A 17571-nucleotide genomic window follows, 5' to 3' on the forward strand; every position below is an offset into this window, starting at 1 on the left:
ATTTCTGGGCTGGGAAGATAGCTCAGTGCTTAGAGCACTTGCCTTGCAAGCATGAGGCCCTGGGTTCGATTCCTCAGCACCACATAAGCAAAAAGAAAAAAAGCCGGAAGTGGCGCTGTGGCTCAAGTGATAGAGTGCTAGTCTATTTCTGCCATATTTTTTTGTTGTTACTACAAAGGTGATGTACAGAGGGGTTACAGTTATATAAGTCAGGTAATGAGTACATTTCTTTTTGGACAATGTCACCCCTTCACTTGGCTGTCTCCCAGTTTCCCCCTCAAAGGTCTCTCTTTCTCTCTCTCTCTCTCTCTCTCTCTCTCTCTCTCTCTCTCTCTCTCTCTCTCTCTCTCTCTCTCTCATCCTAGGACTTGAACTCTCAGCCTGAGCACTGTCCCTGAGCCTCTTTGTGCTCAAGGCTGTAACACTCTACCACTTGAGCCACAACACCACTTCCAGCTTTTTCTGAGTGGTTTATTGGAGATGAGAATCTCACAGACTTTCCTCCCCTGGCTGGCTTCAAAACACAATCCTCAAATCTCAGCTTCCTGAGTATCTGGTATTACAAGCATGAGCCACCAGCACTCAGCTTACCTTTTCTTTTTCTTGACCTTTTTTTTCCCTAAACATCACTCTTCCTCTAAAATTCTTACACCTGTGGTATATTACTCTTATATCTGAATGCATTTTTATTGCTACATACTGCTGTGCATTTCTTCCACTATACTAGAAAGGGAAGAATGGCTTGTCATTTTTTTTTCCCAAGATTAGTCCCCCTGCTCTATAAATATTTACTGAGCCAGGCATTGGTGGCTCACACCTGTAATCCTAGCTACTCAGGAGGCTGAGATCTGAGGATTGCAGTTCAAAGCCAGCCCAGGCAAGAAAGTCCATGAGACTCGAATCTCCAATAAACCACCCGAAAACTAGAAGTGGCTCTGTGGCCCAAGTGGTAGAGCACTACCTTGAGCTGGAGAACTGAGGGTTAGTCTCCAGGCCCAGAGGTCAAGCCCCATGACCAAAAAAAAAAATTATTGAATGGATTAGTGAATTTCACAAACACTGACTGAATACCACGGGTCTAGTACTGTTCTTGGCTTAGTTGACACAGCAATGAAAAAGACCTAGAAGGTCTTTTTTCCCAGTGAACCTACAAATGAATGAATGAAGAAAGAAATGCATGAAATTAATACTTCCACACATTTTCCCTCTATTAAAAAATTGTTCTGGAAGTTTCCAGGGTATTATTTATGTGATCACTAATAAATTTTGTTACTTTCTACTCACTCAGAAAGTAATAATGTCAACAAAGTTATTAGAATATCACCCACCTAAAATGCTAGGACTGGGAATGTAGCTTAGTGGTAGAGTGCTTGCCTAGCATGCATGAAGCCCTGGGTTTAATTCCTCAGTACCATGTAAACAAAACACAGGAAGTGGTGCTGTGGCTCAAGTGGTAGAGTGCTAGTCTTGAGCTAAAAAGAAGCTCAGGGACAGTTCCTAGGCTCTGAGTTCAAGCCCCAGGACTGGCAAAAAAAAAAAAAAGAAGAAGAAGAAAGAAGAAGAAGAGTAGCTGAGGAGTGAGGTCCCACACTGCAATCCAGGAGGCTGAGACCTGCAGGAACTTGATGTTAGAAGCCAGCTCAGATAGAAAACTCCAAGAGACTGTCTCTAATTAACAAGTAAAAAGCTGGACTGGAGGTGTTGCTCAAGTGATAGAGCACTAGCTACAAGAAAGCCAAGCTATTTGGACTCTAGTAGGTCACACCTATAATCCTAGCCACTCAATAGGCTGAAATCTGAAGATAACGGTTCACAGCCAGGCAGGAAAGACTATGAGACTTTTTTTTTTTTGGGGGGGGGGGGGGGCGGGGGTCTGGTCGTGGGGCCTGAACTCTGGGCCTGGGCACTGTCCCTCAGCTCTTCAGCTCAAGGCTAGCGCTCTACCACTTGAGCCACAGCGCCACTTCCGGCTTTTTTCTTTTTGCTTATGTGGTGCTGAGGAATTGAAGCCAGGGCCTCATACATATGCAACGCAAATGCTCTACCACTGAGCCACCTTCCCAGCCCTCTTTTTTTTTTTTTTTTGCCAATCCTGGGGCTTGAACTCAGAGCCTGGGCACTGTCCCTGACCTGCTTTTTTGCTCAAGGCTAGCACTCTACCACTTAAGCCACAGTGCCACTTCCCACTTTTTCTGTTTATGTGGTACTGAGGAATCGAACCTAGGGCTTCATGCGTGCTAGGCAAGCACTCTGCCACTAAGCCATCTTCCTAGCCAAAATACTTTTAATGTGTTATTAATGGGAAATGGGTTGCCATTTCGTAAGTTGGGTAAGGAGTACATTTCTTTTGGACAATGCCAACCCTTCCTTTGCTCTCCCTAGTTTCCCCTTCCCATCCCTGTCCACAAGTTGCATAAATCATTTGCTAGATAGTGTATACTGAATGGCATGACTGCATTTGTTCACCCTTCCTCTTTCCCTTTCTGCATCCCTTTTTGCCCTCCCAAAAGAAAAAAAAAAAAAAAAAAAGCAAAATCAGACACTACCACCACCAACAAAAACACTAACAAAAAATTCATAAATGCTTTTACATAACTATTCATATATTGACTTTTCTTTTTCCTCTGTATGCATTATGTCTCTGGTTTTTACCTAGCGATATGTACATTCCTACCGTGCCAAAAATTATTAATTTTGTGTGTGTCTATGTGTACATGCATGTGTGCATGTGTGTCAGTTCTGGGGCTTAAACTCAGGGCCTGGGCACTATCTTGAGCTTTTTTTGTTCAAGGCTAGTGCTCTACCTCTTCATCCACAGCTCTGTTGTCTCCTGACATTCCTGCCCAGGCTGGCATTTTTTTTTTGTTTGTTTTTTACTGTAAAAGTGATGTACAGAGGAATTACAGTTACATAAGTCAGATATTGAGTACATTTTTCGTTTCTTTTTTTTTTTTCTCCGTCTGGTCATGGGGCCTGAACTCTGGGCCTGAGTTCTGTCCCTCAGCTCTTCAGCTCAAGGCTAGAGCTCTACCACTTGAGCCACAGCGCCACTTCCGGCTTTTTTCTTTTTGCTTACATGGTGCTGAGGAATCGAACCCAGGGCCTCAGGCATGCAAGGCAAGCGCTCTACCACTGAGCCACCTTCCCAGCCCCTGAGTACATTTCTTCTTAAACAGTGTCACCCCCTCCCTCATTTTCTCCCAGTATTTTCCCCTCCTGACCCCTCTTCTTCCCAAGTTGTAAAGTTTATTTCCAACATAGTCTTTGGTGAGTATCACTGCTGAATTACTTTAAACCATGATCCTCACTCAGACTCAACCTCATGAGTAGCTAGGATGACAGGCAGGAGCCTGCAGAATGAGAGTGGGGGTTGTGTACTAAATTACATTTGATCTCTAGGCCATGGTTTACTGACTTGGGCCAATTAAAGATCTATTGTTTCAGGAACTGTTAGTTAAATCACATTAGGTTGCAATAAAATCATCAATCCTTAGGTGATTAGATTAAAAAGTCTGACATTCCACCCATTGGTGGACCACCTAGGATGCTGAGAACTTAGTTATGTTTTCTCTATGAGACTTTGTAGTTCAATACTGTTTTAGATTCCCTTTGCATCTCCCCATTCCTTTGCATTAATTACTGCTAGTAAGTATTTCTCCTTCAATGGCTCAAGACCCTGAAATCTTTTAGAGAATGGAAAATCAAAGTCAGTCTTCCTGTTGCTATGGGGCATAAAGTCTCTTGTCCTTGCTTTCTGTCAATGAGGCTAGATGGGATCTCAGCTCCTTGGATGACCCACAGAGCCCCACATACTTTGGAGATCATAACCAGGGGCGATTGTTTATAGAGAAAGACCCAGGCTCCAGAAACACGGAATAATTGGTTGCGGCTAGTGAGCTCAAGCACTAAATATAGCATAGGGTCCCCACAAATGATTATCAGGCGGCAGAGATACCATGGGGTAGGGGAGTACAGATTCATTTCTCCACCAATCAAAGAAATAGAAGGCAGGAAAATGTTTACAACAGAGCAAGTTTATTTGAAAACAAAAGAGGGCCCCATAGCTCAGAGTCCAATGGAGTCCTTTTGGAAGGTTGTAGTTCTAGGACAGGGCTCTTCCTGTATCTCTTCTCTGGGGATTTATCCTGATTACTTGATGACTTGTCTGTGTCTGTGTTCTGCCTTGGCTCTTTTTATTGGTTGAGCAGGATCCCATGGCATTCTGGGAAGAAACAAGGGTTGGAGGGGAAATGCAGAGCATTCTTGCAAGAAGTTCTTGCAGGAATCCAGGGCAAGAAGAAGTATCATGATGGACCAGATGTTATCTGCCACATGTCACGTCTGCCCTTTTTTATTCATTTACTTACTTAAATTTAGGCTTAAACTTAGGGTGTGGCAGTGCACTGTTCCTTAGGCTTTTTCACTCAGGGCTGGCACTCTAACACTTGAGCCACAGTTCCATCTCCACTTTTTCATAGTGAATTTGGATAAGAATTATATAAACTTTCCTGTCCAGGCTGACTTTGAATGGAAATCCTGAGATCTCAGCCTCCTGGGTAGTAGCATGAGCCACTGGAGCCCAACATGACTTGTCATTTTTTAAAAATCCCTATCTATGTAATCTAGAAGGCCTAACTCACTCAGCAATACTCAATAATTCTGTCCATGAAGACAGAAGCATCCTAAGTTTAGGATGGGGTTGGATTTTATATTGATGTAAACACACCATTTGTTAAGGCTATTATTAAAGCCAAACTTTATTCTACCCAAGCTGGCTTTGAACCATAATTCTTAGATCCTAACTAAGGAGCTAGGATTATAGGCATGAGCCACCAGCACCCAGTTTTTTGTGGTGTTGTTTTTGTTTTTGGTGCCAGTCCTGGTGCTTGAACTCAGGGCCTAGGCACTATCTCTGAACTTCTTTTGCTCAAGGCTAATGCTCTACCATTTGAGCCACAGCTCTACTTCTGGCTTTTATTGCTCATGCTGGCTTTGAACTGCAAACCTCAGAACTCAGCCTCCAGAGTATCTGGGATTGATTATAGGCATAAGCCACTGGTACCTAGATTCATGGGTAGTTCTTATGTTGACTTCTAGTATCTACCTTAAACAAGAGTTTTGCACCATGCCCTGGTGTTACTCGCTGAGGTATAAAATCTCACAGGCCAAGAGAATGTCCTCAATACAAAATAGGCTCTCTCTAATCATTCTCATGCTTCAGTCAGCATTAACCATATATAAAGCCCAGGCTCAAGGATGCTCCCCTAGGTTCTGTAGATTAATGTAATATAATTATTGCAGGTATGATGGGAGCACAGTACTGTTCCTCCATTATTAGGTCCAGGGTATCCCAGGTGGGTTTTGCTGTTAGTTCCCATATGTATTGGCTGCGCACTAGTGGCTCACACCTGTAAATCTAGCTACACAGGAGGCTGAGATCTAGGACCACGGTTCAAAGCCAGACTGAGTAGTAAATCTCCAGTTAACCACCCAAAAGCCAGAGGTGGAGCGGTCTCTCAAGTAATAGAACACAAGCCTGAGCAAAAAATTTCAGGGGCTGGGCATCGTGGCTCACACCTGTAATCCTAGTTACTCAGGGAGCTGAGATCTGAGGATTGCGGTTCAAAGCCAGCCTGGACAGAAAAGTCCCTGTGAGGCTCTTATCTCTAATTAACCACTCAAAAACTGAAAGTGGTGCTGTGGCTCAAAGTAGAAGAGCACTAGCCTTGAGCAAAAAGAGCTCAGAGATAGCACCTAGCCCCTGAGTTCAAGCCCTACAACAACAAAAAACAAAAACCTCAGGGGTAGGGGCAGTACTCAGGCCTTGAGTTCAAAACCCCAGGACACAAACAAAAACTATACACAAAATAACAAGCAAAAAATCCCAGATGTATAGCATCTACAAGAGGTAGGGGCAGCTGGGCGCCAGTGGCTCACGCCTGTAATCCTAGCTACTCAGGAGGCTGAGATCTGAGAATCACGGTTCAAAGCCAGCCCGGGTAGGAAAATCCATGAAACTCTTATCTCCAATAAACCACCAGGAAACCGGAAGTAGCACTGTGGCTCAGTGGTAGAGTGCCTGCCTTGAGCTGAAGAGCTAAGGGACAGCGCCCAGGCCCAGAGCTCAAGCCCCGTGACCAACCAAAAAAAAAAAAAAAGAGGTAGGGGCAGATCATGAGGTACTCCTTTTTTTTTTCTTTTTTTGAGGGAGAAGAGTTTAATATCCACAATTGGGAGGAGTGAGCTACATCCCAGGCTGATTTCAGAGTCAAAGGAGCCAAAAAAAAAAAAAAAACAACTTTGCATGTACTCAGATGATTCCAACCTATGTGGCTGGGGCTTGTGTTTTCCCAACCCAGGCCCTGATCTCTTTGATCTAACAGATTTACCTTCGCTGGACATTCAAATATCATTAAGCTCAAGACTGTTCAAAATCCTGAGTTTATCTTCAGAATTTTCTTTTTTCCTGCTGAGGAATGAACACAGGGCTTGCATGCTAAGTACATACTCTACCAGTGATCTACTCCCACAGCCCTGGGCTTCAGTTTTTCCTGCTCTCACACAGCAAGAGTTAAGAGTTAAGGCTTCCCTTGGCAGCTCCTAAAGAGGCCTTCTGATCTTCAGACTCAATTTTCAATAGTATTAACTGTCCTGGACTTTGTGGTGTGCTTGTGTGCGTGTGTGTGTTTGTGTGTGTGTGTGTGTGTGTGTGTGTGTGTGTATGCACACACATGCTTGCCCACACTACATATGCATGCACTCACCAGTACTGGGACTTGAACTCACAGCCTTATGCTCTCACTTGTTTTTTTATAGGGCTGGTGAGCCCTTCCAGTTCTTCTTCAACATTTTGTTATGATGGAATTGCTCCCCTAGCACAATTCTTTTTTGTTGTTGTTGTTGTTTTGGTTTTTTTTGGGTCCAGTTGTGGGGCCTGAACTCTGGGCCTGGGCACTATCCCTCAGCTCTTCAGCTCAAGGCTAGCGCTCTACCATCTGAGCCACAGCGCCACTTCTGGCTTTTTTTCTTTTTGCTTATGTGGTGCTGAGGAATCGAACCCAGGGCCTCAGGCATGCAAGGCAAGCCACCTTCCCAGCCCCCCTAGCACAATTCTTATACTGAAGTTCTACCCCATAACGGGATTCTCTCTTTCTCCCCTTTTCTTATTCTTTTTTTTTTTTTTTGTCGGTTGTGGGGCTTGAACTCTGGGCCTGGGCGCTGTCCCTCAGCTCTTCAGCTCAAGGCAAGCGCTCTACCACTTGAAATACAGTGCCACTTCCGGTTTTCTGGTGGTTTACTGGAGTAAGAGTCTCACGGTCTCTCCTGCCCGGGCTGGCTTTGAACCGCGATCCTCAGATCTCAGCCTCTTGAGTAGCTAGGATTAGAGGCGTGAGCCACCAGCGCCCGGCCCCTTTTCTTATTCTTGTCCTTTTCCTCCCTTCTCCTTTCCTAGAAGAACAGTAAGAGGGTAGACACCCAAAAGCCACTAGAAAAGGCCTCAGAAGGAAAGCTCCCTTGAAAGTACTTTGGTTTTGGTATTCCAGACTCCACAGGGAGAGAAATGCATTCTGTTGTTTAAATCTTATTGCCAGCCTGAGCAAACTAAGGATAGTCAATACAATTACTAATAAGTTCATTCCATTGTCCTGGAATTAATTGCTTCCTCTTTTTTGTTGTTGTTGTTGTTGTTGTCAGTCCTGGGGCCTGAATTCAGGGCCTGGGCACGGACTGTCCTTGAGCTTTTTTACTCACGGCTAGTGCTCTACCACTTTGAATCACAGTGACACTTCTGGTTCTCTGGAGGTTAATTAGAGATAAAAGACTCGTGACTTTCCTGATATGGGCTGGCTTGGAACTGCAATCCTCAGATCTCAGTGTCCTGAGTGGCTAGGATTATGTCTCATATTTTTTAATAGACTTGATCAGTTGTATTGTTATGGATAGTCCCTTCCAATGGTGCATTCTTCTAAGTCACATTTGGTGAAAGTCTTTCTTCCCTGACTTTCAAGTCAAGATTTCTTTATGTAATCCATGATGTTCTCAAACTCCCTATCTAGCACAGGATGGCCTACAACTTGAGATCCTCCTGCTTCTACTCCCGGAGTACTAGGATTACAGCTTTGTGCAATCACACCCAGGTGAAAGTTGTAACTGAGTTTAGTAAAACATGTGGTAGAGGTTATCAAGGTTCTAGATGGAACCTGGAATTGAGACCTCGCTGTCATGGAGACAGTGAGTGATTTGAGCCTAAAGCCACATCTTCCAGCTACCTCCTTCTTGCACAACACCAATGCCAACTGTGTTGACCTGGGCCTTCCAGGAAGCAGACACTGGAGCTAAGAGGGCAAGAGAACTGTTGGCAGGGTAAGTTTGTGAAAGATAAGTGGTCAAGATAAAGATAAGGCTGGGCAAACCAAATCATGACGCAGATCTGAAACTTGTGAAAAGGAGAGGAAAGCAAGCTGAGTTCCAGTGGCTCGTGTCTGTAATCCTATCGACTCAGGAAGCAGAGATCTGAGGATTGAGATTCAAAGCCAGACTGGACAGAAAAATTTGAGGGGCTCTTATCTCCAATTAACAACCAAGAAGCTGGAGGTGGAGCTCTGGCTCAAGTGGCAGAGCACCAGCCTTTTGCCAAGAAAAGAAAAAATAAAAATAACCTAAAGGATAGGGTCAGATGCTGGTGGCTCATGTTGGTAATCCTAGCTACTCAGGATTAGAAGATCATGGTTTGAAGCCAGCCAAGGCAGGAAAGAGTTGGGGTTAGGATTTCTGTTTCTAGTTCAGGTTAGGGTTAGGGTTAGGGAAAGGCAAACTTTAGGATCAAACTGAGTTTTCTACTAACAATTAGAAGTAAAATCATTGTGAAATTTCATAGAGACTACAGTATTTTTCCTAATGTTTCCTCTTCAGGGTTGATTAGGGTGAAATTTAGAGTTAGCTGTCCAGTTAAGTTTAGGGATAGAGTTTGGCTTAAGAAATGGCTGCAATGTTAATAAGTAAATCTGAAAGTTTTTAGGGTTGAGAAGTTCAGGAATACTTAGCTGTCAATGGAGAATAGAGCAGGTTTCATCATATCAGGATTCAAGGCCAATGGATGGAAGGGATCATGTTAATTTAGACATTGGGGTTGGGAATTCTGTAGGATTTTGGGCAAGCTGCAATTTATTTCAAGAAGTTTCCGTTAGGATGAATCCAAACTCAAGTATTTTTCATTATCATTAGGATTGGGTTACCATTAGGATCAGGGTTAGAGTGAGGGTTCCAGCTGAGATTAGGGTTAGGAAAATGTGACACTAAGGGTCAAACTGAAAATTAATCTTAGAATGACAAGATGAATAAAACTGGATGAATAAGAAATACAGGGTTGCTATTAATACTAGGATTTGGATAACATCAGCGTTAGGGTTAGCCTCAGTGCTCCAGTTAAGAGTTAGGTTTAGAATTGGAAAAAGAGTAAATATTGAGGCAAACTACCACCTATTTTATGAAGTATCAGTTGGTGCCAATCTAGCATGAGAGAATAGTGTATGAAGCTTACTTTTAGCATTTGAGGGTAATTTAGGCTTAGGGTAAGGGTTGATATTCTAGTGCAGGTTAGGGTTAAGGCAGGGTGAGCTTTACGGTCAAACTAAGTTTTCTACTAACAATTAGAAGTAAAACCACTGTGGAATTTCATGGAGACTACAATATTTTTCCTTACATTTATTCTTTGGTGTTAAAAATTAGGGTTAAATTTTGAGTTAGCTTGCAGTTAAGTGTAGGGATAAAGTCTAGGTTAGGAAATGGCTGTGATGCCAAATAAACCAAAGCTTTTAGTGTTGAGAAGTTCAAGAATACTGTCTTCAATGGAAAATAAGAGTATTTTTCATTATTTCAGGATTCAAGGTCAATGGATGAACCCAGGGCTGGGAATGTGGCTTAGTGGTAGAGTGCTTGCCTCATATACATGAAATCCTGGGTTCAATTCCTCAGTACCACATATACAGAAAAAGCCAGAAGTAGCTCTGTGGCTCAAGTGGTAGAGTGCTAGCCTTGAGCAAAATAAAGCTCAAGGACAGTGCCCAGGCATAGAGTTCAAGCCCCAGGACTGGCACACACAAAAAAAGAAAAAAAAAAATCAAACCCAGGGCTTCATGCATGGTAGGCAAGCACTCTACCACTAAGCTACAATCCCAGCTCCTGAGTGGAAACGTTCTACTGACTTTACTAACCTCTTCCAATTGTAACCATCGGCAACCCCCAGCCCCAATCCCAGACAACCATGACAAGACCCTTGCCTCAAAAAGGACAGTCTTTCCCAAGTAGGGACCTTTCACTGATGGAGGGTGCTTTCTAACTTCCTTGTATTACACCATAACCTGGTAACCAATTACTTTATATTTGTATATGTATATGTGTATCTGCGTGTCTGACTACAAGCCAAGCAGACCACCCTGCCTAGTCTGTCTACCTAGTTCTGGGGAGAGTTGTTGCAGCACACCCTTCTGCAAAGTGGTAAAATGCCTTGACGAAATCTCATATATCTTTTGTGTATCTATTCATTTTCTGACACCAGAGGGTCGTTGTGTGCTTTCAACAGCACCTCAAAAAGAGTTCCTGCAAAAACATATGCCCATTTTGCACAAGCCAGTATAAAAACATAATTGCAGCAAGTGGATGTAGGCCTTTTTCTGACTATAACAGAACTTTCTCCTTTACAGATCAATCTTTTACTGAATTTTCCTACCGATACTAATCCTATTTAGAAATAAACCAACGTAGATAATCTTGGTTCTGAAAAGTTAAATCCTATACCAAGGGTGAGTTTCTAAGAATTTCTCTGAAGACTGAAGGTTGAAATCAGATAACACAATAACAGGACAGCAGTCCATAGCAAATCTGAAGATTTTAGTGAACTGCAAAGGAATTTTTACAACTATGATCAAACGTGTACCATAGAAAATCCTTTTTTTCCCATAGAAATTTACAGATCCTAATCAAATATGAAATTCTAGAAAGAGTCGTAATGCCATCAAGGCAGATAAAGAACAGTTTGGGGCCCAGCTGGAGACAATTCAGTATAATCTAAATGCCCCTTACCCATTTCAAGAGCCAATGAAATGAACTGATATCCCAGATCAGGAGGCAGAATCACTTTGGAGCAGTCAAATCTGAAGGAAGGTATTAGAGATGCAGATTAGGAGAAATCATGCATCATTTGAAACAACAGGACTTAGCCACTTGATTATTATCATATATGTAGGAGATATGCTGGTAGAACATGGATTGAATGAAACCATCCATATATATCAGAGGTGATATCTTTAGCTGACAACTTCTGTTAAAAGTTTACAAAATGTTTTCTCTTAATTCATCAGGCTTGCCATAAACTGACCACACTGAGAACAAAAAAAAGGATCTTCTCCTGGTTGGGAGTTTTGGGGTATTTTTTTTGCCAATCCTGGGGCTTGAACTCAGGGCCTGGGCACTTCCCTGAGCTTCTTTTGCTCAAGGCTAGCACTCTCCCACTAAGCTACATTCCTAGGTGCCTGGCTGGGAGTTTTGAGGTTACTGACAAGTCACTGCTAATCAAATCTGAAGTGATCACCTCACAGTTCTTAAAAGATAACCTAAGCTTCAAGGGGCTGGGAAGGTGGCTCAGCAGGAGAGTGCTTGCCTTGCATGCATGAGGCTCTGGGTTCGCTTCCTCAGCACCACAGAAGCAGAAAAAGCCAGAAGTGGCACTGTGGCTCAAAGTGGTAGAGTGCTCACCTTGAGCTGAATTGCTGAGGGACAGTGCCCAGGCCCAGAGTTCAGGGCCCACAACCAAAAAAAAAAGATAACCTTCAAGAAATTTAAATTTAAATGCTGTATTCAGTTAAAGAAGTTCTTGCTTACCAAAAGCATATGTACTTTCCTACTTTGTATGTGTGCGTGTGTGCGCGAGCGCACGTGTGTGTGCATGTGCTCACATGCATGCATGTGTGCCAGCCAGTACTCAAGGCCTGGGTGCTATTCCTTAGCTTTTTCACTCAACGCTAGTGCTCTACCACTTGACCCACAGCTCCACTTCCATCTTTTTTGGTGGTTAGTTGGAAATAAGAGTCTCACAAACCTTCCTGCCCAGTCTGGCTTTGAACCATGATCCACAGATCTCTCTCAGTCTCCTGAATACATTTTAACATCATTACTAGTAACCACAGTGTTTCATCATTTCTATAGGAAGTAAATAAAACTATATAAAGTTTAGACAAAATAGAACTGTAATTACTTGCCTGTTGGTGATTGTGTTTGACAATATAAGTACATAACTTTAATATCTGTGAGTTCCTCTATTGAAAGAATAAAGAAAATTTTGTTTTTTTTGTTTTTTGTCTTTTTTTTTTTTGTTGGTCGTGGGGCTTGAACTCTGAGCCTGGGCACTGTCCCTCAGCTCTTCAGCTCAAGGCTAGCGCTCTACCACTTGAGCTACAGCGCCACTTCCCGTTTTCTGGTGGTTTATTGGAGATAGGAGTCTCACGGTCTCTCCTGCCCGGGCTGGCTTTGAACCACGATCCTCAGATCTCAGCCTCCTGAGTAGCTAGGATTACAGGCGTGAGCCACCAGCGCCCGGCATAAAGAAAATTTTGTAAGTAATGATTGTGGTTTTTTGTTTTATTAAAGTTTGAAAATACGTTATTTTACTTGTTTGGAATTTATAAAACACACTTAAGCAATTGGATAGAATGAAATTACTATTTTTGTGAAGTTTTTGTTTTTTAAATGTTTTATTTCTAAAACATGAAATTTTTTAAATAAATTCTTTATTTTGTAGTTACAAAAAAATGAATTCAATCTTAGGTAATGTTTTTCAATATTGTTTAAAACAGCATGGGGCTGGGAAGGTGGCTCAGTGGTAGAGTGCTTACGTTGCATGTATGAGGCCCTGGGTTCGATTCCTCTGTACCACATAAGCAAAAAGAAAAAAGCTGGAAGTGGTGCTGTGGCTCAAGTGGTAGAGTGCTAGCCTTGAGCTGAAGAGCTGAGGGATAGCGCCCAGGCCCAGAGTTCAGGCCCCACAACCAGACCCTAAATAAATAAATAAATCAGCAAACTCTTTCTCCTAATGCAAACATAGGCATAACATCAGTATGAAGTACAGTCTAGTACTTGAGACGTTTGAAAGGTATTTCTGGAACTCTGAGTCACAGCTTGAAAAATCTTAAATCAGAGAATAAATTTCATCTCTTTTATATATTAAGTAGTAAAAGCAATCTGGCTACTATATGTTAAAACATTTGGGGGGGGGGGGTCGGTCGTGGGGCTTGACTCAGGGTCTGGGTGCTTGAGCCACAGTTCTACTTTTTTGTGTGTGGTTAATTAGAGACTTGAGTTTCATAATAGTCTCCTGCCTGAGCTGGGTTTGAACTGTAATCCTTGGAGGATGTAGGTCTCCTGAGTAGCTAAGATTACAGGCATTAGCAACCAACACCTAGATTTATGTTTATTATTTTGATACCAGATTTTCACATATTTTTTAGGGTGGTGTTGAAATCCTGGGTTCCCAGGAATCTCACCTCAGAGCCTCAAATAATGAAGACCTCTCTAGCTTTTTTGTTTTTGATTTTTGTCAGTCAAGGGGATCGCACTCTGGGCTTGGGCGCTGTCCCTCAGCTCTTCAGCTCAAGGCTAGCACTCTACCACTTGAGCCACAGCACCACTTCCAGTTTTCTGAGTGGTTTATTGGAGATCAGAATCTCACGGATTTTTCCTGCCTGGGCTGGCTTTGAACTGTGATCCTCAGATCTCAGCCTCCTAAGTAGTTAGGATTACAGGCATGAGCCACTGGCACCTGGCTCTATTTTTATTTTTTCTTTTTATTTTTTAATTTTTTGTCGGTCATAGGGGCTTAACTCTGGGCCTGGGTGCTGTCTCTCAGTTCTTCAGCTCAAAGCTAGTGTCCTACCACTTGAGCCACAGCACCACTTTCAGCTTTTTTCTGCTTATGTGGTGCTGAGGAATCGGACTCAGGGCCTCATGCATGCAAGGTAAGCACTCTACCACTGAGCCAACTTCCCAGACCTATTTTTATTTTTTTTAATATGGCATATTTTCAAGTAATTTTCAATATGTTTTGTATTTTCAAGATTTTAGCCAGCAATGGTGGCCATGCCAGTAATGGGTGTGGAGGGTGAGGCAGGAGGATCACAAGTGGGCTGTGGCTCAAATAGTAGAATGCCGGCCTCAAGTAAAAGCAGCTCAGGGACAGTGCAGACCCCAGAAATGGCACAAAATAATAATAAATATAAAAGCAAACAAAAAAAATTGTGAGACACATGTTTTCCTGGATGAAAAGTGTTTCTGAAACATTGGGAAAGATCTGGGGAAAGTTCTAGAACTTACTCTATACATAAAGAAAACAGAGCTAGGCCAGGTGCCTTTGGCTCATGCCTGTAACCCTAGCTACTGGCTAGGCTGAGGTCTGAGGATTGCAGTTTGAAGCCAGCCCAGGCAGGAAAGTCCATGAGACGCTTATCTCCAATTGAAAACCAAAAAGCCAGAAGTGGATCAGCAGCTCAAGTGGTAAAACACTAGGCCTGAGTACAAAAGCTCAAGTACAGCGCCCAGGCTGTGAGACAAATCCCAGGATAAGCACGCAGATACATACATACACACATACACACCACACATACACGCACACAACTCCAACTGGGTCAACAAATTCAAAGAAAGAACTGAAACTTTAAATCTACAATTGGAAAACATAAAGAAAATTCTGTGCAAGTTATAGGCACAAGTGATTATTTTCTGAATAGGGCTCCAATTGCCTAGGAAACAAGAACAGGAATTGGCAAATAGGACTACATCAAATTTAAGAGGTTTGCATGAAGCAAGATACCTTTGGGAACACAAGGCTGTAACTTCTCTGAATGTTCAAAATATTATGTATGCGGACACATCGGATAACAGCAAAACAAAAGGGGTCACCCTAGGCTGTCTAATCACAGATTTAGAGTCCTTACATGCACTTCACCCCAAGAGATCGACAACAAGAAAAATAGAAACAGAATCACAAGAACAAAGCACTTATACCTAACAGACAAGCATGGAAAACTGCAAAGTGCCTTCCTCCCACCCCTCCCCACCCCTATCCTGTGCCTGCAGAGCAGCTAAGCCACTAGAGCGACCCCAGGGCCCGGGACCCTCTAACCAGCATACACTGAGACACCAATCTGCATCTGCATCTGCATCTGCATCCGGAAGCAGAAAACTTTCAGCGCTTAGGGTCAGTTCAGAACCAACGCCCGAACTGTGAGTACTGTGCCAGGGACCATGCTACGGGAGACCCAGAGTGCTTGGCCAAACCCCTCTCCCCCAACCTCCCCCCCACGCCCAAGAAGGGACACCACACCTGAAGAGGGCAAAGATGCCAGAGCCCTTCCTCATCCCCCACCCGGCAACCATCTGCTCCTTCCAACGGAAGACCCCCAGTATTAATACCGGGTAGGCACTAGGACCCTGCATTCTCCGCAGCCTGCAGAAAAACCTGACCTGCTAGAAGACAGCTGGGAAAATCTTCTCACACCTGGTGGCAGCCCCTCAGCACCCCTCTCCACCCCCCCCCCCCTGCAAGACTGAGCATGCGCCAGGCCCACCGCATAGCAGCCCAGGGCCAAGGGCGCACCAGGCCGGACCACAGACCACAGCCCCTCACCCCGCGGAAAAAAGGCACCTGACAAAAGGCACCAACCCGGGATTCGAGGGGGGACCATCTCCTGAACAGCCCTGTGGGAGCCCGCCCCCACTGTGACCACGCCCCTCCCAATCCTGGACTCAGGTGGGGAGAGCCTCCCATTAAAGCCTTGTTGAAACGTTCCTGGCACCCCGCCCCCACTGCCCCACGCAGGGCTCAAATGAGATCTGGCGCTGGAACTGCCCCAGCCCCTCTGGAAATGGACCCCCGCCCAGGACTCCGGCCAGAACCAGCCCCCCACGACTAGCCGGAATTTGCTTACACAGAACCGGGCCAAAACACTAGACTGCTGTGCACCACAGAGTGGGAACCTGCCACTGGGCCCAAACCTCGGCCAGAATACCAGACAGCCCAGCACACCACAGAGCCCCAACAACTGACCAGGATGCATTACACTAGCTGCACCACACAGAGCTGAAGATTGCCAAATGCAAAGTCCAACAGAGATCCATTTGGCGCAGGACTCAACAAAGTAAAAAGTTTCTGGACAGCTAAGGACATGATTACTAAACTCAAAAAACAGCCAACAAACTGGAAAAAGATCTTTACGGCAATACATCAGAGACCTAATATCATGTATATGTATATGTGTGTGTGTGTGTGTGTGGAGAGAGAGAGAGAGAGCTCAGGAAATTAACCCCTCCCAAACTTACTAAGCCAATCACTAAAGGGTAAGGGAGTTAAGGAGAAACTTCTCAGAAGAAAAGGTAAGAATGGCAAAGAAACGTGAGGAATGCTCATCATCCCTAGCCATAAAGGAAATGGAAATCAATACAACCCTGAGATACTATCTTACCCCAGTAAGATTGGCTAACATATTGAATTCAAACAACAAATGCTGGTGGGGATGTGGGGAAAAAGGAACCCTACTGCACTGCTGAGCACCATTCCGGACAGCAGTCTAAAGGTTCCTTAAAAAACTAAACATAGGCCTTACCTACAACCCAGCCATGCCACACCTGGGCATTTGCCTTGAATATTATGAACAAGGACACCTGCATATCCATGTTTATATGCTGCACTATTCACAATAGTCAAAATATGGAAGCAGTCCAGATAGCCCCTAATAGATGAGTGGATCCAAAAAATGTGGTACCTATACACAATGGAATTTTACACAGCCATTAGAAAGAATAAAATATCATTTGCAGGGAAATGGATGGAACTAGAACAAATTATGTTAAGTGAGGTAAGCCAAGTTCAGAGAGACAAATAGCACATGTTCTGATATATGGAAGTTAGATCTAAAATACACTGGCATGGGCTGGGAAGGTGGCTCAGTGGTAGAGCACTTGCCTTGCATGCTTGAGGCCCTGGGTTCGATTCCTCAGCACCACATAAGCAAAAAGAAAAAAGCCGGACGTGGCGCTGTGGCTCAAGTGGTAGAGCACTAGCCTTGAGCTGAAGAGCTGAGGGACAGCGCTCAGGCCCAGAGTTCAGGCCCCACAATCGGACCCCAAAAAAAAAAATACACTGGGATATGACAAAATATACAGGATTCTAGATACACACAGTAGGACCAAAGGAGGATACTCTTAGAAGAGAAACACAAAGGCACAATGCTAAGTGCCTCTTCAGATTTATATAAAATAATATACATACTGAAATGAATTCCAAGATATGGAAACAAGGGACTTTCTAGTTTTTAGTTTTTGACGATTCTGTCTTCTCAGGTATTGTTTGTTGTATTCAAGTGTACATCTTTGGAAGGGTTGGGGGGAGGGTATAGACTTGAGGAAAGAAGGGTGAAAAAGTGCAGCAATGGAACTCCCTGGACACTAATGAAAGTGAATTAGACAACTCATGGGTGGAGATGGGAGAGAGGGAACAGATGACACTGTACAAAAAGAAATGTA

General features: G+C 43.7%; 1 pseudogene; it reads left to right on the forward strand.

Moving 5' to 3' along the window:
- Positions 1–8290: 8290 nt before the first annotated feature.
- On the forward strand, positions 8291–11301 carry LOC122108658 (annotated as a pseudogene).
- Positions 11302–17571: the final 6270 nt, after the last annotated feature.

This window comes from Dipodomys spectabilis, unplaced genomic scaffold (genome assembly GCF_019054845.1).
Source record: "Dipodomys spectabilis isolate Male_0828 unplaced genomic scaffold, ASM1905484v1 ptg000063l, whole genome shotgun sequence".
Lineage (NCBI taxonomy): Eukaryota > Metazoa > Chordata > Mammalia > Rodentia > Heteromyidae > Dipodomys > Dipodomys spectabilis.